This window comes from Amblyomma maculatum, chromosome 6, assembly GCF_055883805.1.
Source record: "Amblyomma maculatum isolate TAMU_Amacu chromosome 6, ASM5588380v1, whole genome shotgun sequence".
Taxonomy (NCBI): Eukaryota; Metazoa; Arthropoda; class Arachnida; order Ixodida; family Ixodidae; genus Amblyomma; species Amblyomma maculatum.
The window spans coordinates 181,973,836-181,997,249 of record NC_139349.1 but is presented as its reverse complement, the minus strand read 5'-3'; the positions used below and the strand labels follow the sequence as shown (position 1 = coordinate 181,997,249).

Below are 23,414 nucleotides of genomic sequence, written 5' to 3'. Positions count from 1 at the left end.
CTCTTCTTCAAGACAGCATGATATATGCAGAGATGACTTCGAAGTCATTTAAAATTCAAATTTATTTACTGTGTAGATTATATTTACATTGGAATATGCAATTTCATTACAAACAGGACAAAACATGAAGTCATGCACAGAAATTAAACGACAAACAGAGATGCACTATGCATGCAATAAAAAATACATGAGAAACTTGCTGTAATTTCCAGATATATAGCCTGCACTCTCTGTAAAAACCAGCCTAAAGAAAGGATAATCCGCACATGGTATACAGTACTTGTGACTAAGGTGTATGCACGGTAAACACTCTTTATTTTGAAAGTATTATATGCGTGTTTTTCAATTTGCACACCATTGCCATCACCTTGACCGCACCCACAGCAGGGCAAAAGCTTATGCTATATATGTACTTTCAATAAATTAACCATGTCTTGTGCCAGCTGCACCCACTTTAGTCCTCACAAACTTCTTGATCTCATCTGCCCACCTTTCTGCCTCCCTCTGTGACTTTTACCTTCTCTTGAAATCCAGTCAGTTACCCTATAGCGACAATCGGCTAGCTTGCCTGAATATTAAATGCCCCATCATGACCATTTCTTCTTGGTTTCAACTAGAATATTGATAACTCATGTTTATTCCTGACCACTCTCTCTGCTCACTTCCTGTCTCTTAGTGCTAAACGTATCATTTTCTATACCAAGCTGTCTGCACAGTCTAAAAGTTACGCTGAACCTTTTTATTAGCCTCCTTATTGCTGCCCGATTGGTGAGTACCGAAAAGATACCGCTGCCATTCATGATCTGAGAGCTAGTACCTGCCAAATGTTCTTCAAGTCAATTTTATTTTGTAAGTTATTTGACTGATATCGAAGAGACAGGCGGTTGCTATAACTGTACTCAGAAGTCTTAATTCCTAACTACTTCCAGGTCCTTGCTACCTATCATAAACTCCTGTTTAATACCCTAGCCTGTTAAGTGTTACTTTCGTTTTCTCCATATAAAATTTTAGTCCTATTGTTCTATCTTGCCTGTCTAAATTCGTCCCCTGAGTTACTTTGCAAGGCACCATTATCAATGAATCACAGGTTACTGAGGCATCGTCCTATGTCCTTCAGTAAAAAAAAAATTGCTCCATTATTTGGTGAAATGAGAGACAGGGCACAACTGTGCCTTTCTGAGACAATAATTGTAATGGTGTTATTTGTCGTGTAGCCGCCTTTGTTTAGAGAGAGGCTTCAGAGATGAACATCCTTTTACCGGTGAACTTCGGACGTGCAAGCCAGAACTCTCTGGCACAGAACTGGCTAGCTTCCTGAAAGCATAGTGAAAAAAATCATTCATTTCGGAGAGAATTTTCTGATCATGACAATGATAGAGGTTCGAACTGCACTTTTCCCAACCTTCCACAATTTTTCTATGCATTTTTGAAGGCCCTGTACGAACTGCTGGCTCAGACACTGTAGGCCCAGAGGTTTCTGTTAAGTTTTCCTCTGCCTCAGCATCACTGCAGGATGATGAAAGTGAACAAAACGTTGCGGGCTAGTTGGTTCATCGCAAGGGGGAAACAGCGCAAGCTAAACACGGACAAAAAGTTGTAAGTCAGCGCTGTGCGTGTCTCGTCCTCCCTTTTTTGTCTGTGTTTAGCTTGCGCTGTGTCCCCCTTATAATGAAAGTGTTGGTGTAGAATGGTCCAAAGTAATATGTGGCCCATTCAGGTAGGCATGAGGCAATAACAAAAAAGAATACCATAAGCAAATTTATGTATTTATGTTTACGGAAGTCAAGGGAAGTGCAAGTGGGCTTGCTAAAGTCAACAGTGTGAGAAACGTCCCCACTTCTCTCGGAACGGACACAAAATGTTCCTTCAGTAGGCAACGCAACTATATCAGCTTGTGTGTATTCTTCTGCATTTACAATCCTCCTCAACATATGCTTGATAAAGTTGTGAGGTCGTCCATGAAGGTATGCGGGGACATTCTCGCTATATTGTCTGTAAAGTACAGACTGCCTCATTTCTGCTTCCACAAAATTTTTTTCACAGTCTGGAAGTTATGGATGTGTCAGCACAGTAACAAGGGAAGTGAGAGATCGCTTCCCACTTGCACTTTTCACGTAGTGTGCCTTGAGTACTCTGTTTTGCGCCTCAATGCCATGGTTTGTTGTGAGGACAACGTCATATTCAAGGCGGTAGAAAAGAACCCAAAGCTCCTTCACATCAAGACAAACTGTTTCAAAATAATATTGAAACTTTTCGTTCTTCCAATACTCCGAACACAAAAATTCTTCCAATGCTGTTTTAAATTCACCTCCATTCAAAGCATTGCCTACACGTTTCATAAGGTTCAGAGCTTCGCCAGGATGTGAAATACCATTTTCTGTTCTGCGGAGCCACCTATGCCATGCCTGACACCTGTGAAAATCACAGATTGATATTTTACTTTCAGGAAATGTTTGCCGTATGGCGTTCATCTCGGTTTGACAGTAGTCCACCATCCAATATTGTGGTGAAAGATGACCAGCCCATTTTCTGAAAACATTCAAAGCTTCAGCAATGCAAGCAGCAGTTTCAAAGTGCACAATAAATGCACCAGCAGTTGTGTAGCCTGATGGTTTTCACAACGAGAAGAAAACGTGGGAGGGCATAATCACTTGTTTGGTGTAGAATGTAAGCAGATAACTGCACTTCCATATTTTGAAAGCATATTTTTCATAAATTTCGATTGATAATAAAAAAGCAGTGTCTGCTCACACTCACTAGCAACAGTCTCTTCCATATTATCAGAAATGCAACTACTTTCACTCTTGTTTACAGCATATGGCCGGTAAAGTACTGAACTTTCAGGTTGCTCATTTTGAATTCTTGTGACCAGACTCAGTGCATTTTTTTGGTCAACAGTGCTGAAGCGGTCTTTCCGAATAGTGTTTTGGATGTGGTTGCTAATGTCCTTAGCAGTAGGGAAAAATGCTCTGCTACTGCTGTCAGGTTTCTCTTTGTCTGGAAAAACCACATCATGCACATGGTAATGAAGGCACTTTTTCATGTCAGAAACAGATGTGATGCCTTCCCTCACCAGCACACCTATTCGCTCAACTAAACTCTTATCTACTGTCTGGCTGAAACCCTCAATTTTATTGAAGCCACGATTACAATGAGAAGAGCAGTCAGCAATAGCAACATATACTCTCTCCTCAGTGGCCACAGCTCATGCTTCTTGAAGTGCTTCTTAGAGGTTGTTAATTTTTTCCGATTTTAGTCCGTTTGCCTTAATGCGACCACACGGTTGGGGTAAGCCCACCTAGAAAAATATTATCAGGAATCAATTTACGAATTAAGCCATAAGTAAAAATTGTAGGAGACAACATAGGATAATGCGACCATTGCACATCTCCCAGGTTTTGCTATGCAAGGGAAGAAGTGAATCAAGCAAGTAGTTAACGTCTTCAGGATACGACTTTGCTACAGAAAATTTACTGAGCAGCTTAAAAGAGCCGCGAAGCGCTTCGTAATGTGATGTCGGTTATGCTTCAGGTAAATTCTTTATGTCACAGGGATGCTAGCTCAAAAAGAATTACAAGAATCGTTGCACAGGAACGAGAGTTATTCAATGAAGAAATTTAAAAATAGAAGCAAACAAAAAACTGCCCTCAACTCGCATTTTGCGGGGCTTCCCATTCCCATTTCACTCTCCCATTGGCGTCATTGGGTGCGAGCAATAAAAAGAGGCAAACCGATGATGTCGCGGAAGTTATCAGTGCATGGTTGCCTGTTTACTTTAACGCGTTCCTGACAAAGATGGCAGCGTCGTTTCTATGATTACACGAGGGCGTAAGTTGACAGCGTCGCTCCCATGGTGATAAACAGGTGGATGGTCAGCGACGCTTCACCATCCGATATCAGCACTGCTAGCACCTTAGGAGTGCATAAGAAGTCACCGTAAATAGACTTGCCAGACTAATCGGAAACTCGAACGCGAGACATCGCGACGGAGCGACGATCTGCGCGTTATTCCGTGCGGGGATACGCCCAAAGGGGACGAACAGCAGCCGACCAGCAGCGACCACCGCGCGGTGATGACGGCGATCGCCCAGCAACGCTACCAGATCACCACCAAGCTGACGATGCGCACTGGTAAATATGAAGCGCAGCACTTTTTTTTGCATCCTTTCTTGTGACTGAAACGAATTCTTGTAGAATGCAGTGGCTCGATTAGATCGTTTCCGCCAAGTCGTACTCGGTACGCAGGCACGCCTCGCGAACTTCGAAAAACAACATACGTGTTATTGACGAAATGTGCCTTGTGCATATCGCGATTAAAAACGTGGTGATAGAGCCACTGTGGTAACATTGCGTTCAATTTTAACCCTGGAAATCACGCGAGCGGAGAGAACACACACACACACACATACATATATATATAGGTATATATATTGTACTCTGCCTGGATACCGAGGTGTTGCAAATCGCATACTGCGATCACATCGAGAGGGGCCAGCTAGGAGCCTAAAATGGTGGCTCGCGCGTTGTGCATGTATTGCATTTCGTTTTCTTCTTTGGAATGAGGCCTTCTAAAAGCGTACTGCATGCCCTTCAAAAATGAGAAGGGTGCAGTGCACCAGAAACTGGCAAACAAGGTTTCCACATTAAGGACATTTGAACCTTTCCAACATGTGTGCATGCTGTAAAAGCACAGTATTTCACTGGATTCACTAGTGCAGCTTACTCATTTATTATCACCGTATATGTGTACAAAGCACTATCAGTAATGTAATGACTGATCTATTGCAGAACTTATTAGAATGTACAACCTTTTCTTTTATATTCTTTTGTTCCCTGAGGAGAGAAAACAACATTTAAAAAACACTACATACGGTATTTTGTCTCAAGGTATGGAGGTGATTTGTGGTGGTACTATTTTTGCAGTATGCTAGACATTTGAGTCAAACCAATGTGGACTTGAGCTTTGCAAATCCCGAGATTGCTCTTTCACAGATGTCTCTTCTTTTCATTCTAGAAAATATTATGTGGCCTACCACCAGTTTGCAAAATGGATTTGGGGGAGAGACTGAACTGGAGAACAAAGAGTGATCCCTTCAAGTGCGGTGACCATGATTAGGAAGATGTTTCAATCGGAACGCTACACAGGGTTAAATGTCCTAACTGTGAGGGGTAAAAAAAACTAAACTAGTTTTTTCCAGCTTCATTTCTTTATACAGTGCACAGCTTGCAGCACGGATTACAGCATGTGGTACTGTTAAGCCGAAAAGCAAATAGTATGCCAGGCAAAGACAGAAGAGGGCAACACAGATATACAACTTTTCAAACACTTTTTTTTTCAGGGCTCTTTATTTTTGGTCTTACACTTTCCGGAACCATGAGGCCAAACTACAACACCATACTGGAACACCGGGAAGAACCAAGAAAAGCAAATGCTTCAACTGTGGCCATGTTAATGGCCATTTTTTTAAAATTCTCTTTAGCAAAACTGTGCACAGGGTGACGGAACAAAGTCATGAAGACACTAACACAGAACTCGCTAGCAACTAAATAAATATATTGCTTGCAGGCAAGAAATACTGCATGCTGCTTCACAAGAGACATCCACCAACTGGCCAGGCTACTTTCAGTGATGAATTTTGGAAAGGCTCTTGATCCAATGGCACTTAGAATACACATTTAGATGTCTGTTCCAAGGCTCAGCCATAACAATGCCTATATTCTGATAGTGAGGCAAAAAAGAGGTCTGGCATTGCATCACTTTGACCTGCAGCTATGTTGACGCATGGAGTATTGCAGCAAGGTATGCAGGTATGAAGCAGACCATGTTGAGCTTCCAATGTCGAGAGCATACCAAAATAGAAAAAGAGGTTCATATTCTTGATGTGCAAGATTCGACACCTACTCCTTGCTGCCAAGTATATTAACCCGGATAGCACTTTTGGAGTCACATAGATGGTACGCAGCACTAAATGAAAGCAATGGTCACTCCAAATGCAGCAAAGTGCCAGTGACCACTTCACTTGGATGTTGGATGAATGCAGGGGCAGGTCTACAGCAGAGGCTGGAGGATAATGGGAAGCGCGGCTTCTATCACTGTCAACAATGTCTACACGTTTTCACAAATAGAAATCTGTGTTCTTGTCACAGCACAAGAGGCGCCTGTACACATGGACTTCACCGGACGGTCTTTACAGAAATCAGATCGATTATATTCTTTGCCGGCAGAGATGGAGAAGCGCTATACAAGCAGTAAAAACAAGGCCCGGGGCCTATTGTGGCACCGATCATATGCTTCTAGTGCCAAAATTAAACTTCGATTGAGGAAAACGCAGAAAACTAGAAGGTATTTCAGGTATGATCTGGATCAAATTCCATTAGAATATGCTGTGGAAGTGAGGAATCGATTTCAAGAATTAGATCTAGAAGACAGAGAGCCCGAAGAGATGTGGACTGATGTTCGTGATATAATACAAGAAGTTGCTACTAAGGTAGTTCCAAAGAAAAAGAAATGCAAGAAAGCAAACTGGTTATCTGAAGAGGCTTTGCAAATAGCTGAGGAAAGGAGGATGGCAAAAGTTATGGGGGAAAGAGAAAGATACAAGGTTCTCAATGCGGATTTTCAGAAAATAGCAAGGAGAGATAAGAATGCCTTCCTGAACATACAGTGCAAAGCAGTTGAGGACAACAGCCAATTAAGGAACACAAGAGCTCTGTATAAGACAATCAAAGATATCAAAGGAAGCTTCTGTGCTAAGCTGGGCGTGATGAAGGACAAACGAGGCAAGGACCTCACTGAAGCCTCAGAGATAAAGAAGAGGTGGCAGGAATACACAGAACTTTACAAGAAGGACCCGAATGTGCAAACCCAACATAAGACGGTTGTGAATACTGATCTCGAGCCGGGCATTCTGAAGCGTGAAGTTGAATGGGCCTTAGCCAGCCTTGCTAAGAACAAAGCTAGCGGAATTAATGGCATTCCAGCTGAGTTGCTTCAAAACCTCAACCATGACGCTGTTAACATTCTGCATACATTATGTCAGAAGATTTGGACAACCCTGCAGTGGCCACAGGATAGGAGGAGGTCAGTGTACATCACCATTCCAAAGAAAGGCAGTGCCAAAGATTGTTCCAACTACCGCACGATCGCGCTTATTTCGCATGCTAGCAAGGTGATGTTGATAATCCTTCAAGGTAGGCTGCAGCAGTATGTGGATCGGGCGTTTCCAGACGTGCAAGCTGGGTTTCGAAAAGGCAGAGGAACTAGAGACCAAATTGCCAACCTTCGCTGGATCATGGAAAAAGCGAACGAGTTCCAGAAACCCATCTACTTCTGCATTATTGATTATGCGAAAGCGTTTGACTGCGTAGATCACCGCAGATTGTGGCAAGCTCTCCAAGAGATGGGAGTTCCAATTCACCTCATCTGTCTCCTCAGGAACCTGTATGAAGGACAAGAGGCCACAGTCAGAACTGGGCATGGTCTTGATTGGTTTCCGATTGAGAAAGGAGTGAGGCACGGCTGCATACTGTCGCCCTGCCTATTTAACCTATATGCAGAGTGCATCATGAGGAAGGCCGGTCTGGACGAGTCTTCAGCTGGAGTGAAGATTGCTGGAAAACGTATCAACAACCTTAGATATGCGGATGATACCACTTTAATGGCAGAAAGTGAAGTGGAATTCAAGAGACTTCTGATGCGCGTACAAGAAGAGAGTGAGAAGTTTGGGCTTAAACTGAACAATAAAAAGACAAAGGTCATGGCGTCTTGCCTTATCAAGCCCTGGATCATCAATGGACAAGAAGTGGAAGCTGTGACAGATTTTCTCTTCTTGGGCTCCAAGATTACCTCGGAAGGAGACTGCAGCCATGAAATTAGCAGACGCCTGCTTCTGGGAAAGAGAGCAATGGTTAGCCTTGACCGCCTCGTAAAGAGCAGAGACATTCGTCTGCCAACCAAGATCCGTATAACTCGTGCTATGGTCTTTCCAGTTGTGATGCATGGATGCGAGAGTTGGACTGTGAAAAAGGCTGACCGCCGAAGCATTGACGCGTGGTGCTGGCGAAGACTCTTGAGAGTTCCTTGGACTGCCAGAAGATCAAATCAGTCGATATTGTCGACCATAAACCCTGACTGCTCATTGGAGGGTCAAATTCTAAAGTTAAAGCTCAGCTACTTTGGTCATCTGATGAGAAGAGAGGAGGCGCTGGAGAAAGATTTGATGTTGGGAAAGGTTGAGGGTCGCCGGAGAAGGGGTGGCAGTGAACGCGATGGTTAGATGGCATCCTCGAGGCACTGCAGATGAAGTTATGTGATGTTAGGAAGATAGTGAGAGACCGGAAAGCGTGGCGTGACATGGTCCATAGGGTCACGAAGAGTCGGACACGACTGAACGACTGAACTGAACTGTTCTTGTCACCCTGAGAGACGGATAGAAATTTAAATCAACACATGTAATCGGAGGAGATGGGCACCAGTTACAAAGCTACAGTTGAAATTTTCTGTAGCAGCACACACAAAGAAACAACAGAAAGAGCTTGTGAGCAGAGTTGTATCCTCACAGCCGCTACTTTAATGACGTCCAACCAAAGATTAGTGATGCTATCAAAATACACATGCGGAATTTCCTGGAGTATGTATAGCTGCGAGACTTACATCAGAAAAACAGTTTACGCGGCAGTTTTTATCGGTCTAGACAGAGATCTTCATTTTAGCAAGCCAGTTTCAGAGAGGGCCACAATCTGGACCACAGGTTTTGTTCAAGAATATTTTCAATTCAGGTTCGTCCCAGCAGAGCTGCACTGCATTACAACTGGCACATTTCGCTTGTTTTGAGTTCTGCAAAGTTCAACAGGGTAATATACAGCACAACAAGCATTGCTTTCTAAGTGCTAATCATTAACTACAAGAAAAGCACAGCCGTAGAGAGTCGGTTAAGGTTCCAGGTAATATCGCTGGACATATGAACACAGGGCTTCGAACGAAATATAAAAGAAGGAAGGACAGATCTTCATTTCTGAGCTCCGTAATTTGCACACATAATCCCTCACAACGTCGAAAAATGATGCTGACTGGGACACACTGGACCACAGCAGATTGTTTGCATGCTACTTATCATGTCTTGCAGTGGCCTGGTCCCTCAAGAACACGAACATTTTTGCTACAGCAGTTTGAACTTGTTTGCACTTAGGGGACAGTGGAGGCTGGATCAATTGCAGTTGGTCAAAAACATGGACACACTTTGCAGATGCAGAAAAACATCAATCTTCAACACACAGGTCATGCACACGGTCGACACTGCATGGTTAGATTTTGGGACTGGCAACAAGGAACTTTCAATTGTGTAGTGGCAGCCAGTAGGAGCAGCTATCGAAACTAGCTGGATGATCACCACAGCTGGCATGATGTCCATTTTGTAAGCTTTGAAGTCATGGATGAAACCACACAACCTGCAGGAATGATTCTTGGAACAAAATTTTGTCTAAGACGTTTTGCATCTAAGGCAACGGGAAAGCATTTCAGCAAGCTCGATGGCTGCATGCTCTTTGAACCCGCAGTCAAATTTTCTGTGGCATATGCTGTTATGGCAAATGTCAGGACAACACAGCAGAACAGTGCACGAACATTTTGTAGCAGTCAGTTAGCAAGGTCATTCTTCATGTATAATGTCATAACACCTTGATAACACATCTCCTCTTATGTGGCTTGCAGAAACCAGGCTTTCACTCTGATGTTGACAATATGAGATGAGAAGAATGCGACTTGCTCTTTTGTACGAACGTTCATGTGCAAGCACTTGCATTGAGAATCAGCTGCGAGTCAGTGCTGATCCCAGTACTACTACTATGGGCTCATAAGGAACATGATGAAGCTTTGCCTTTTGAAAATGACGCCTTTCTTCGTTGGAATAAGTGTCACTGAAATCCACGCCATTCATTGCATCAGACTCTTATTGTCCACATTGCTATACCAGCCACTATCTTGTCACTTCTCGTGATCGTTGAGTGATGCGGCAGCGCTGAATTGTTTCTCATTCTCATGGTCTGGCAGCTCCATTAACCCACGGCCGATTCCTCAGCACTTGCCTCCTTTGGTTGTCACTGGCCCCTTAGAAACTTTCATACTGGAGCAGCCATATCATTCCCATAGGGACAGCACTGCCTTGAAGATGTGGCCGTATTACAAGTCTGCAAACACTACAATAAAATTGCACAATTACTACCCCCCCCCCACCCCACCCTCTTGCGTTTACCCACAGCCACAGCCAGTGTGGCAAAGCAACTACAACTGGCAGCCAAAGTAGCAGATGCACTCACAATGTGATTGAACTCGTTCTGTGAGATTTCCAATCATATAACAGTTTTACGCAGCCCCTGAAAGTGGTATAATCGATGTTCTACTGCATAAAATAAAATACCAGAGCTAACAACAAATCAAAAGAACAAGCGTTGTTTTTTGTCAGCCCTCGCGACAGACCTCCTATGCCACTAGTCAACGTTGAAGATTCTGAAAGTTGTTTCGTAGAACAATGGCTTTGTGTGTGTTGACCTTCTAGACCACTTACCTGAATACAACTATCCTATCGCAACTGCCTTAGCAAAGCTATGACAGTGTCTTTTAAATCCAGCAGGAAATCAACTGGCTCAGCGAGAGAATAACGCCATCCAGACACCAACGACCTCCAAGATAAAGATCAAGCTTCCAAAGCTTGATCTTTGGACGACGACAAGATTGGCAGCTCTTCTAGCAGGAATTCTAAACGTCACCGACATGAACAAGGTACTGCTATCTGTTGACAAGCGCCACTACCTTAAGGCATTGGTCCCAGACAGCCACTGCACTTGCCAGACTTCCACCAACTCCATTATGCTACAGCAGCACCACAGAGCTTCTCAAGAAGTACTTCGGCAATGCAGAGCTTCTAATCCAAGAGCATATGAAGAAATTGACTCGCGTAAAGCTAGTTTGGTCTTCAGACGACATACTCAGACTTTGCCGTCTGTATGATACTCTAGCCACACACATCAAGGGCTTAGAGACAAAAGGCAGAATCCCTATACCCTACTTTTGGTGCCTATCACATGACAAACGATCCTCCTTGACTACAGCTGTAAACGCGTCGAGAGAACTAGTTCAACAACACCCAGCATGAAATGGAGCTTCAAGGGAAGCATTGCATGGCAACAAAAGAATGTGCCTGTGATTGTTTGCAGCTCGACAGTCATAGTGTTCTTAAAAGTGCATGGAAGACTTCAACACAGCCAACTTAATTATTATGGCAAATGGCCCATCATTCTGCCTAAGCACAGTGACTTATCCAAATTTATTGCTAAACCCCGCCACTGACAAGTGCTGCTTGAAGCCATGTAGGAAACTTTCACTACACTCGGAGGGAAACTCTGGGTGAACAGCACAAGGCAATTAGCAAATAGTCAAGGAGTACATTATCTGTCAGAGCTACGATGTACAACCAGCCAACAAGATGTGCAAGCACTTCCAAGAGACAGAATCACAAAGACCCATCTGTTTTAAGTCACTGGGTTCCCTGGAGTGGTCCTTTACATATCAAAGGGAATGATTTGTCAGTGTTTATATCATTCTGTGTAATCATCCTATATTTTATCCAGTGGTAAATTCAGTTATTCTTTGGTCATCCATTGCTTGTTCTTTGAAATGTTAACATATTCACGACAGTCCTGAGCACAGCTATCAACAGGCCGGAACTTCAAAAGGCTAGGCTTGAAAACCAGTGAGAAGAACTCGACACTGATGAACACAGGCCTGTCACCATGAGCACAAACCAACAGCAAAGATGGCGCACACAAGTTTCACCACCAGCCATGATACGCCAAGAAATGAGAAACCTAGGCCCGTATTCCGAGTTTGCGTTGTTATCATAAGTGTCGCTATCTCCCGGTCACGAGTCACCTGATTGGCGAAAACGCTAGAAAATGATGTAGCCACCTCTTCCGGTTCCACAGTGGCAACACCCAGTTCCGGCGTTTCGACCAATCGGATGACTCGAGGTCACGTGAGCTAGCGACACTTCGATATCAACGAAAACTCGGAATATGGGCCCTAATGCAAGTCATAAGCTTTCACTGTGACATCGGAAACATACCATCATTGAGCCCGGACAACACAGATCACCTCAAGGACCTAGCCAGCATTACAAAGCATCTTTGTGTACCAGCCCATCATATGTAGGCCTTCCATATGGGTCAAAAGGATGACCAACAGCATACCCAGGAACTGCAGGAGTTGCACCTCATTTCTTCACCTTGAAGTCACTCTGAAAAAAAAAGAGTATACCACCATTTCAAGGGCAGGTTTATTAAAACATTAACTGCATATACCGTTGAGATGAGTGGTAGCTCTAGCCTCTCGCAACTTGGCCAGATCGTTGGCAGCAACATACTAATATCAAGGTCTGGCGCACTATCCATTAAAAAATATACATTGGGAACATGCTTTCGAAAAATGCGCTGCTTTAATTATATTATAGCTCTACGTCGCTTCAAGCCGAATAGAGTGGTTACCTTTGCTTTTGCGTCCCTATTTTGCTACCTGAGACGAAAATCAAAAATTGCACATTCCAAATAATATTTAGCGTGGGGTGCCGAGTTTCATTTTTTTATCAACTGTGCTTGCCATGTGCGGGTTCAAGTCAATGGCGAAAAAAAAGAGCAGGGGGGGGGGGGGTAAAAACGCGTTTCATCTGCTTTTTTTGTGTCAACAGACCTTGTGGCAAGGGAAAGGGGAACGCGCGTGCTAGGGATGTACGCCGTCCCCCTCCCGCCCCCCCCCCCCCCTTTTTTTCGATAATGCGGTCGGAGCTCCGGCAAGCCATGCTCTGAAAAAAAAAATCGACACGCTTGCGCAAACTCTCAGCCAAGCCACGCCATCGACAGTTGACCAATATTATATAATTCGAGAGGCTGTACGCAGCGCTCGACCTTAAAATGTCGTTGCTATTCCTCCTCATAGCACCGCTCGAGCCCTCAAGTGTGCTTACGCGATCAAGCGGCCCGATCTGTTGACAGTCGAGAGAACAGTGAGCGGCTGCCAAGGTCGTTACTCGTAACGATGACTCTCTGAGAAAGTATACAACAGCAGTTAAAACATTGAATCCTTGATCGTGTATGAACTTCGACAGACTCGCTGACCAAAAACGTGGTCATTGGCACAACTTTCACTGCTCAGTCCGTCACGATACTTACGTCTTCGACTGTTTTCGCAGAGCGCCTGGCATCGTTGGCACCGCGTTGCTGCGTAGCCGCCGTTGCTTGTAGCCTACGGATGCATAAGCTACCGATGAACAGTCGAAGGCGTCTGGAGTGAAGTGCGCCGAGCACACACGCCGATTCGGTTCTTTCTCAATGCCCAGAGCTTATAACCACATTCTTTTTCGTTCATTATGGGAAGGAAATCTGTGGTATGACACTCCTCCAACGCCTTCGCTGCTCGAGCAGCCTGGGACTGCGCAGAATTTCTTCATGACAGCACGAAATATAACCAGGCACCAGGCTTCACCAGCGAAGGATACGAAGAACCACCTACAACACACCACGAGGAATAGGCAAACCAAGGTATATGGGCAAACGGCAAACAACACAGGGCAAACAGGAGCTGCATGTGCAGCTTTATCTACTAGAGGGGCGCAAAATTCTTGGATTGGATGGATGGATGGAATATCGGAGCGTCCCCTTTGAAACGGGGTGGTAGCAGTAGCTATCATGCTCATTTTTCTCCATATATCTTAATTATTGATTTAGAATTTTTAACTAAACCATCATTCTATTTATTAAATTTTGCTCCTACATTACTAACATTATGTCACATCTCTGCTTTTAAGCCACCAATCTTCCAGCCGTTTTTTGCTAGTTTCCACCGCCGGTTTATTCACCCGGCCACTGTTATCTCTAAACCCCAGAGCTTCAGGAACAGTGATTGCGCCTGCATCAACTTCCGGATGGATACCATTGCATTCGAGTATAATATGGTCAATTGTTTCTCTGGAGTTTCCACATACAGCACATGCGTCATCTCCATTGTTAAACTTCTTTTTGTAGCTGCGTGTTCTAAGGCACCCTGATCTAGCTTCAAAAAGTAGGGCACTGCCTCTTGAGTTATCAAATAAATCTTCCTTCCTGATCTGCATTTTCCGCTTTCGGTTTAATTACACACTCTGTTTCTTTTCAATGGAATTTATCCAATTTTTACCTTCTGTGTTTTTCACCTGTTGCTTAATGCTCTTTATTTCTCCGTCCTTGTTACTAGCATACTTACTAGTTAGTTTCCTAGTTCTTTTCCTCCATTGTGAGTCAACGCTTTTTAGGTACAGGTATTTAAATACCTTAGCTGCCCATCTGTTACTGTCCAATTTCCTCAGGCGTTACTCATATAATATTTTACTCTGAGCTTCCCGTACTTCGAAAGATGCCCAGCCCATATCTCCCTGTACTGCCTCATTTGTAGTTTTGCCGTGGGCACCTAGTGCTAATCGTCCAACGGATCTCTGATTTGTTTCTAATGTCGACTGTACCTCTGATTTTAGGCACAAAACCGCATTTCCGAAAGTAAGTCCGGGCACCATAATTCCTTTCCAAATACCCCTCAATACCTCATACCTATTGTATCCCCACAATGCCTTATGCTTCATTATCCCGGCATTCCTTCGCCCTTTGGCCTTAAGTGATTGCTCATGCTTTCCAATGTATGCCAATCCTTCGTTTACCCATACCCCCAGATATTTATATTCTGCTACTCTAGGTATTTCAAGGCCTTGAATTTTAAGACCCTGATCAGTTGAGCCGTTGAAAATCATCAGACCCGACTTAACTGCGCTGAAACTGAAGCCTAGAGCGTCCCCTTCGTCTCCGCAATACTTTACTAGTGTTTGCAATTCTTCCAGACTCTCAGCTAGCAGCACAATATCGTCTGCATACATCAAACCGGGGAGGCGCTGCTCTACCGCCTTTCCACCTAATCTGTATGACAGGTTAAAACCTAGGTTACTGTCTTGTATCCTCCGTTCCAGGTTTATCATATAAAGCATGAACAGCACCGGTGATAGAGGACAGCCTTGTCTTAATCCTTTGCATACTTTGACATCCTCCGTACTTCTTATCCCTTCCCACGTAATTTCTACTTTGTTATCCCGGTATATTTCCTGTAGGAACTCTATTATCTCATAACCGCTACCTCCTTCTTTTAATATGTTCCACAGGAGTTCCCGGCTTACGTTGTCGTACGCCCCGTTTATGTCTAGGAAGGCCAAATACAAAGGTCTATTTTCCACTCTAGATATTTCGATGCATTGGGTAAGCACGAACAGGCAATCATCTAAGCGCCTACCATTTCTAAAGCCGTTCTGAAGTTCTCCGAGTATCTTCTTACTTTCAACCCATGCTTGCACCTTTAATTTCGCCGCCTGCATGGCTAACCTGTACATTACAGATGTTATGGTAATCGGCCTGTAGGATTTTATGTGCATCCTGTCCTCTTTCCCTTTATAAATCAAATTCATTTTACTTTGCCGCCAGCTGTCCGGAATTTGCTTATTCGCTATGACTGTTTCCAATGCTTTTAACAACGTTTCCTTACTTTTTGGACCGAGTTCATTAATCAGCTTGATCGGAATTCCATCTATTCCTGTAGATGTGTTTTTAGGAATATTTTTTTCTGCCTTTTTCCAGTTTAGATTGGTCAGTTCTAAGGTGCTTTGTATTCTGCTACCTTGTGTTGCTTCCTGATTTGCGGAGATTACCCTATCGTCGTTCTTAAATGACTCGGCTATAACTGATGTAATGTATTTCACTGCGTTGTCTCCCTTTAAACAATTTCCCTCGTTATCTTGAATCCGATCTTGCTTTCTTTGATTCTTCTTCCCTAGCCAGCTTATATGGTTCCAGAATTTTCTTGCTCCGCCTCTAGAGGCATCGTGTATGTCAACCATCCATCGATCGGTGGACTACCTTATTTTACTTTGGACGAGGGCCTGCACTTGAAGTTTCTTTTGTCGATATGATTCCCATTTTTGGTCGATTTCCTCCTGAGAAGCTAGTGCTTTCTTTGCCATTCGGTGTACCCTTGAAGCAGCCCGTCGTTGTTCAATAGCTTCCCTGATTTCCTTATTCCACCAGCTCCGCGGCTTCCTCTTTCCATTCCAGCGGTCTGCTACTTTAACCTCCTGAATTTTACTCCTTATGAGTAGTTCTACCTGTTCATAATCGCAGTCTTCCGTGGGGCTTTTCTCTATTGCTTCCTCTATGTCTGCTGCTATCTGCGCTATTTGATCGTCGTTTAATTTTGCGTTTACGTTTTGTCTAAGTTCCATTTCTCTTTTCATCAAGGGCCCCATCTGCAGACTAATACGTTTATGATCACTTCCCAGACTACACTCCCCTTCTTCATCTATTTCCATTTTTGTGACCTTGCTATAAATTTCCTGCGACATTAGACAATAGTCAATGGTCGTCTGCCTGTTGCGGAATTCCCACGTGATTTGGCCTTCACATTTTGTTTCTCTATTTACTATAATTAGATCGTGTCGCTCGCAGAAATCTAGCATTAGCTTCCCGTTACAATCCGTGTATCCATCCAGATCGTTGATGTGGCCGTTCATGTCCCCCAGCAGAATAATATTGGCCCCGTTTCCAAACTGGCTTATATCGTCACTGAGACATTCAACAAGATCCCTGTTTTCTTGCCTGCATTGATGTCCTGTTCCTAAATAAACTACCCCTAGCCATGTCCTTATGCCGGCAATGGTTCCTGAAACCCAGATATGTTCTTTACAAGATGATTTAATTATTTGCCAATTTGTTCCCTGGTGTATCAACATACCTACCCCTCCACCCTTTCTTTCGTTCTCGTTCTGTTGCACCCTTCCCAGAAGTAGCCTTCTATAAACGGCGGATCTTCTAGTTCCCTGAGATGAGTCTCGCAAAGAGCGTACACACCTATTTTGTCATCCTTCAACTGCTGTTCTATCTCTAGCCATTTCGCTCTTTTTCTACCTCCTTGCATGTTTATGTAGGTGATCCTAGTGTTAAATTTCGTTTTTGTACTTTTCTTTCTCGACCTACACTTTGCCATTTTTGGAGGCTCAGCCTCCATTATTACACTTTCTTCTGCTTCACTTCTAACTACCTCTGAGCACGGAGTCCTCGCGGACCCCCTAAAAAGCTACAGCCCTGCCTGCCAAGCGCCAGCCGATCTCTGCTCCGACCCTTCTGTTAAATTAAATGCCATCTCGCTGAAAAGCCCTACCAAAACCTGCTTTATGTACCTCCCTGTTTACCTCAACCACTTCGAAACGCTTCTCCAGGCTTAACTTTCTTATGTCCTGATTAACTGTCACCACGTCCTTTTCCATCTTTCCGTTCAATCCTAGCACCTCTGGTACTGTACATACAACTATCTGCGTCTGCTGTGCTATCTCCCTGATCTCGTCAACTCCCTTAGCTAAACTTTCCACCACTCCTGCAGCGTCACCATTTAGGACATCGTTTAGACCCACGGCTACTATTACCATACTGTGCTCTGCGGAATCCTTCAACAGCCTATTTTTACTCTCTTTTAGTACAGCCCTCGTTGTTCTCCCTGGGAAGGCTCCAACCAACACTGTCTTATCACCCCTTACACGTTCCAAGATATCTCGCTTGCACCTGTTCATGTTAGAATCTCCGGCGATAAGCACCTGGGCCTGCTCTCTCCCTCTCCCAACTGTTGGCTACTGCTTTCAGTTATCTGTGTCCTTATCTCTGGGATTTTCATTCTTCCTTACTTCTTCATATTTTTCCGGCGTCTTAAGCTGCTTCTAAATAACTCTTACGGTTCGGATCCGCCTGACCTACTTTGCTTATGCCTTCCATGCCAGTGCTGGCCCCAGCCACGTGGCCCGTACTGGAATGTTCGTCCTCGTTGGTTCCAAGGATAAAGTTGGCCTCTTCTTTTTCAATTTGAGGAAGCTGTCCAAGCAGTTTCTGATTTTCCGTCCTTAGCAAACGTACTTCATTTTCTAAATCCTCAACACGAGACACTAAACTGCCCCTTTCTTGATCAAATCTATCTAGACGTGCATTCAGTACGCAACATCGACACAAAAAGTCGCTGCCTTCCGCTTCACCTACAGAATCAAAACGCGTTTCTTTGAGATTAACCTGCGCCTCACACTGAGTACACTTTACCTTCTTTTCATTGCACATCTTAAGCGCTCATCGACTGAACTATAACTGTTACGAATTCTTAGAATATACAAATTGCCAAAAGAAGACACAAGAAACGACTAGCAAACACGCGTTAAAAACCAAATCTGCGAATGCCAATAGCCTAGAAAGAAAAATATTTATCTAAACAAGATAGCTAAACAATGAACGCCAAGAAAACCTAGCTGCCGGCACGAAAATCCAGGCCGCTATAGGACCAAGAGCTAAAATCTATTCTTTAGGCTGCACCTAACCTAACTAGCTGAAAACGAAATAAAGTTAATAAAAGAAAGAACTCATCTATTTGACGCTTCGGAAGCTCCCGCTGTCGCCAGTCCGTCCGTTTCCGGTAGCCACGTGCAATCGGAGGAGCGATGGAACACGCGTCCGCACCACACGGCTGTCAACTGTCAATTAAATACTGGATTCAGGAAAATAAACAGAGCCTCTAGCATTTTTTTTTGTGAAATTTTATTTAAATGTAAAATGTTACATCATGAAAGTGGTTTAATGTAAAATAAATATGTCGGTTTTGTAAGTATATTAGAAAACGCGAGAACGGGACAGAGCGTGTCATTAATCATGAGTTCATTTAGCCGTGAATTTATTGTTCGTCCAATTATCAAATCGGACCCAATGTCGTCATATTCGCTGCCAAAAAATGGCCGCTGTGTGCCGGCAACATCAGTAGTCCGAACTCGCTTTCACTAACAAATTAAAATATTAAATACTGGATAATACACAAAACAACCACCGTTAATAGTGTCCCTATAACTTAATCTACGTATCCAAGAGGCAAAACAATGTGCTTTAAAATCGTTTCGGGGCTCCTTTAAGTGAAGAGGCATGCTCTGTGGTATACTTGAACTCACATACATTAAAAATAGAAGGTTAAAGGTCGAATGACTAGTGCTGGCTGCAGACAATTACCTGGCTTTAAATGGACAGACATCCGGACACGTGGGAATGTGCAGGGAGTAGAGCATATGCCACATGACCATTTGCAACTGTTACTTGATGCAAAAGAACTGCACATCTTGTAACAGCTGCTAGCTAAATGTAAAATTTGCTTTCATTTCATTCTATGTTTCGAGATTTAATTAGAGCACAAAAATAGTGGTTAATTTGTACTGTTTGATTGCTGCCAAAAAAAAAAAAAGAACTGTTACAATGATACAACATTTTGGGCGAGTTGGTTAGATACATTATAGATACCGGACGATTGCATAAGCACACCATCAGTGGCATTGTCCCAGAAAGAGGTCAAATATCTAGAATGTGAAATCTGATACGCGTCGGCTAATCTCCGTTCTTGTACCCTTGCACATTCCTGTTGTTATTCTTGCATGTTTTCCTGTTTTTGTTTTGTTTTTTTCGTTTCTGATCGCCAGGCGGTATAAAAACCCTACTGGTCTCGAATAAACTTTAGTCGACAGTCAGCGCTGTTGTGTCCTGCTCTTGTTCTCTGCCGTCTTTGCACTGTAATAATGAATGCTACATTGAGAAGAGTAGCAAGCAATCGCGACATAGATTCTCTTCACAGTGGCCAACGCTCTTGCCTCTTGAAATGATTGGTAGAAGTGGGCAGTGGCTTCTGCGCAGTAAATATGCTAATGGATAATGGACACAGAACATGGCCCACATACTATAGTGTGTGAATGCAAATGGACAGCATAGGAATACAGATAAGTTCTAGAAATCTTGCTCTTTAGTCTGTCTAGTACGTATTGCTGTAAATATACCTTGAAGTCAGGAAAAACTTGAATCCACTTCAGACTCAAGGTTGCTGGGCATCCTTTCTTTTTTGTTCCTTGGATGTTGAGCCGTTTCTTTTCAAAGGTTTCCTTTGCCCAGTCTTCTGGAGCCGGGTTCTGAAATGTATACACAATTTGTAGAAATCAGCATGGCATCCTCTTGTAAAACTGTACGAATACATGGAGAGCGGTGACAAATCCTGTCGGTGCACTTATAATAAAAAAGAAAGCAAAGTATTACATGGCCTGGCTTGGACACACTATTACGAACTATCATTTGGTAACTGATTATCAACAGTTAAAATCATTAATTTATGAAAGAAATGTGCAGTAAGAATGTTGTGACTGACAAAATTAGGGCAATTGGATGGTTACTGTATGCACACCTTGTGGTGAATTGAAAAGAAGTGCTCTAGCTGATGATAGTTTAGGGAATTTTGTTCATGCACATGAAAATCACAAAATCAGCATCTGGATTAAATTATTGAGATAATGCAAAGCAAATATACCACTAAGTCAGCATATCTACAGTGAGAATTGAAACTGTTACAGTGGCCTACTTTCAATAGACCTTTTCACTGCACACACACCAAAAAGCTAGGGTACACACGCAGTAATACATACATATATATTGTTACGGTGTAATAAGAAGGGGTGTTTATTTACAGTGCTGATGTAGCGGGACAAGATGAAGCCTACTTGCGCCCAGAAACAAAAGCTTCTTCCTCCTGTTCTACCACACCATCACAATCCTTCATCGTCGTCAGTAGCGTGACATTTCCCCCCTACTCGGACGAAGCTCTCTGGGCGTGTTCGTGAGTCGTGCGAGGCTGACACGGCTTCAAGCGGGCAACATGACATAGTTCGGTTTTGGCAGACCGGCGACCCGATGCTGCCCAGCGGGCTATTGCATAAGTTAAATCACTGATGCGTTTGACAACCACATATGGGCCGTCATAGTGGGCCAAGAGTTTTTGATGTAGGCCACGGCGCCGAATTGGACGCCATAGCCAGACTAAATCACCTACAGAGTACGTGACCCACCGGTGACTGGCATCGTATCGCTGTTTAGAACGCTCTTGTGAAGCACCAAACCGTAATCGGGCGATTCTCCGAGCTTTTTCGGCGAGACAGAGGGTCTCAGCCAGGCAGGGGTCTTCACGGCTTGTGAAGGGCAGGATAGTATCCAGGGAGTAGCGTGGCGGTCTGGCATAGAGCAGGAAAAATGGACAGTATCCAGTCGTCTCATGCGTGACGGTATTAAACGCATACGTGATGATGGGTAGTATGGTGTCCCAATTCTTATGCCCTGCGTCCACATACATGGCTAGCATGTTGATAAGCGTTCTGTTGACGCGCTCAGTCAAGCCATTTGTCTGGGAATGGTATGGCGTCGAGTGTCGGAAAGTTACGGCGCATAAGCGCATGAGCTCTTCAACAAAATCAGCAGTGAATTGTCGGCCCCGATCAGTGATTACAATTCGTGGCGGCCCGTGTCTTAAGATGACTGAGTGCAGCAAGAAAAGCGACACCTGATGCGCCGTAGCAGATGGAAGAACGGCGGTTTCACAGTAACGCGTGAGATAGTCCACCCAGATTACAATCCAGCGATTTCCATCCACGGACTTCGGAAACGAACCTACGAGGTCAATACCTACTTGATCAAACGGAGCTGTCGGGGTCTTCACAGGGTGCAGCAAGCCAGATGAAGTTGCAGTTGGACGTTTGTGGCGTTGACATTGCTTGCAACTGGCAACGTATTGTTCAATCGTCGAGCGCATTCTGGGCCAGTAAAATCTTTTTGAGCACGGTGGAGTGTTCGAACCGATCCCAAATGCCCAGAAGTTGGATCATCATGCATAACACGCGATACGTCCGTGCACAGCGTATGGGGAACTACGAGTAGGTATCGCTGGCCGACTGGCGAATAACTCTTTTTTCATAGGAGGCCATCACGCACACAAATACGGCTTGTAGGTACGCTGGCTTGGGCGGCGGCAAAGAGAGGCTGCAGACTGCTATCATTTTGCTGTTCCGTTTTGAAAACATTCGTGTCGAGGAACGCTGGCTCAAGGGTGAATATATAATTGTCGAAATCGTCGCTTTCAGGTCCAGTCCTGGCCATTGGCATCCTAGAAAGACAATCTGCGTCTGCATGATGCCTCCCGCTTTTGTAAATCACGGCAAAGTCATATTCCTGTAACCAGAGGGCCCAGCGTGCGAGGCGACCACGTGGATCTCGAAGGTTCCGCAGCCAACAGAGTGAATGATGGTCCGTTACGATAGTAAACGAACGTCCGTACAAATATGAACGGAAACGCTGCACAGCGAAAACTACAGCCAGGCATTCCTGTTCGGTGACTGTAGCTTCGCTCCGGCTTGCTCAGGGTACGACTTGCGTACGTGATAACATGCTCTCGTTCATCTGTGCCGTTGGACAAGGACTGCCCCGAGACCGATTCCACTAGCTACCGTGTGTACTTCTGTCATTGGAGCAGGATCGAAGTGACGTAGGATGGGTTTCGATATCAAAAGAAACTTCAGTTCACGGAATGACGCGTCGCAGTCTGGTCAAGGCGGATGTAAAACGGTGGCGAAGGCTGGGCTATAGTGCCTAGAATATACTGACTAGTGTGCTGAGCGCGGGAGGTGCGCTGGCACCAGAGTTGATGCCTGCCGGCGGCGGCCGCATAGCGGCGCTGTGGTGCGAGAGGGTGCGAGCCGGTTTCTTGCGCACATTACGCCGCGCTGCTGAGAGTTGGAAAGGGAGCTGCGCGTTGCTTTGGCTCACGTTTAATACTTTGTTTTAGAGCTCTTTCAGGAGCTTAGGATTGATATAACGTTTTAACATGGTAATGTTAATATCGAATTGCTTTGTGCAGATTGCTCGAACTTGAAAGCTCAATCGGTACGTGAGCCACACGCTAACCCGGTAAACGCACATGAGAGCTTTCGCGTTTGGAGGAATTCAAACTCAAAGAGTGCAAGTCACACAGATTCGGTTTAATAGAACGAAGGCAGCATGTTTAATCAAAGGTGACAATGCGAGTGGAAGGCAATGCTGGCATGTTCTTCCCACTTGTCCAGATATCCTAAAAAGTCTTCCAAGAAACGCATGTCTGGGCTACCCGGCTTAAGTGCACGCTTCGTTATCCTGGAGGTCATTAGTATCAGGCGATTGATTAGCTTGACGAAGTCTTCTGTTGGTTGCACCCGAGTGTATATAGTTTGTATATGTTTCTTTCCTTCCTTTTTGGTGCCGTCTTGGGCACAAGGTGTGGAGGGTATAATGTTAACGTTTTGAAAATAACGATGTTAAAATAACCATCTTCTACATGCTTCTGTTTCGCACCCCAGTTATGTAACCCCCCTCACGTAATACTCCAATCGGAGCCCGTGAGGTATTTGAATAAAAAAAAAAAACAAAAAAAACAGCAGAACACAAACGAG

The 23,414-nt window shown here is 44.2% G+C and overlaps 2 pseudogenes; one reads left to right on the top strand and one right to left on the bottom strand.

Moving 5' to 3' along the window:
- Positions 1–23,414, top strand: part of LOC146187512 (uncharacterized) — a 143,231-nt pseudogene that overhangs the window by 57,743 nt on the left and 62,074 nt on the right.
- On the bottom strand, positions 1,518–22,656 carry LOC146187517 (uncharacterized; annotated as a pseudogene).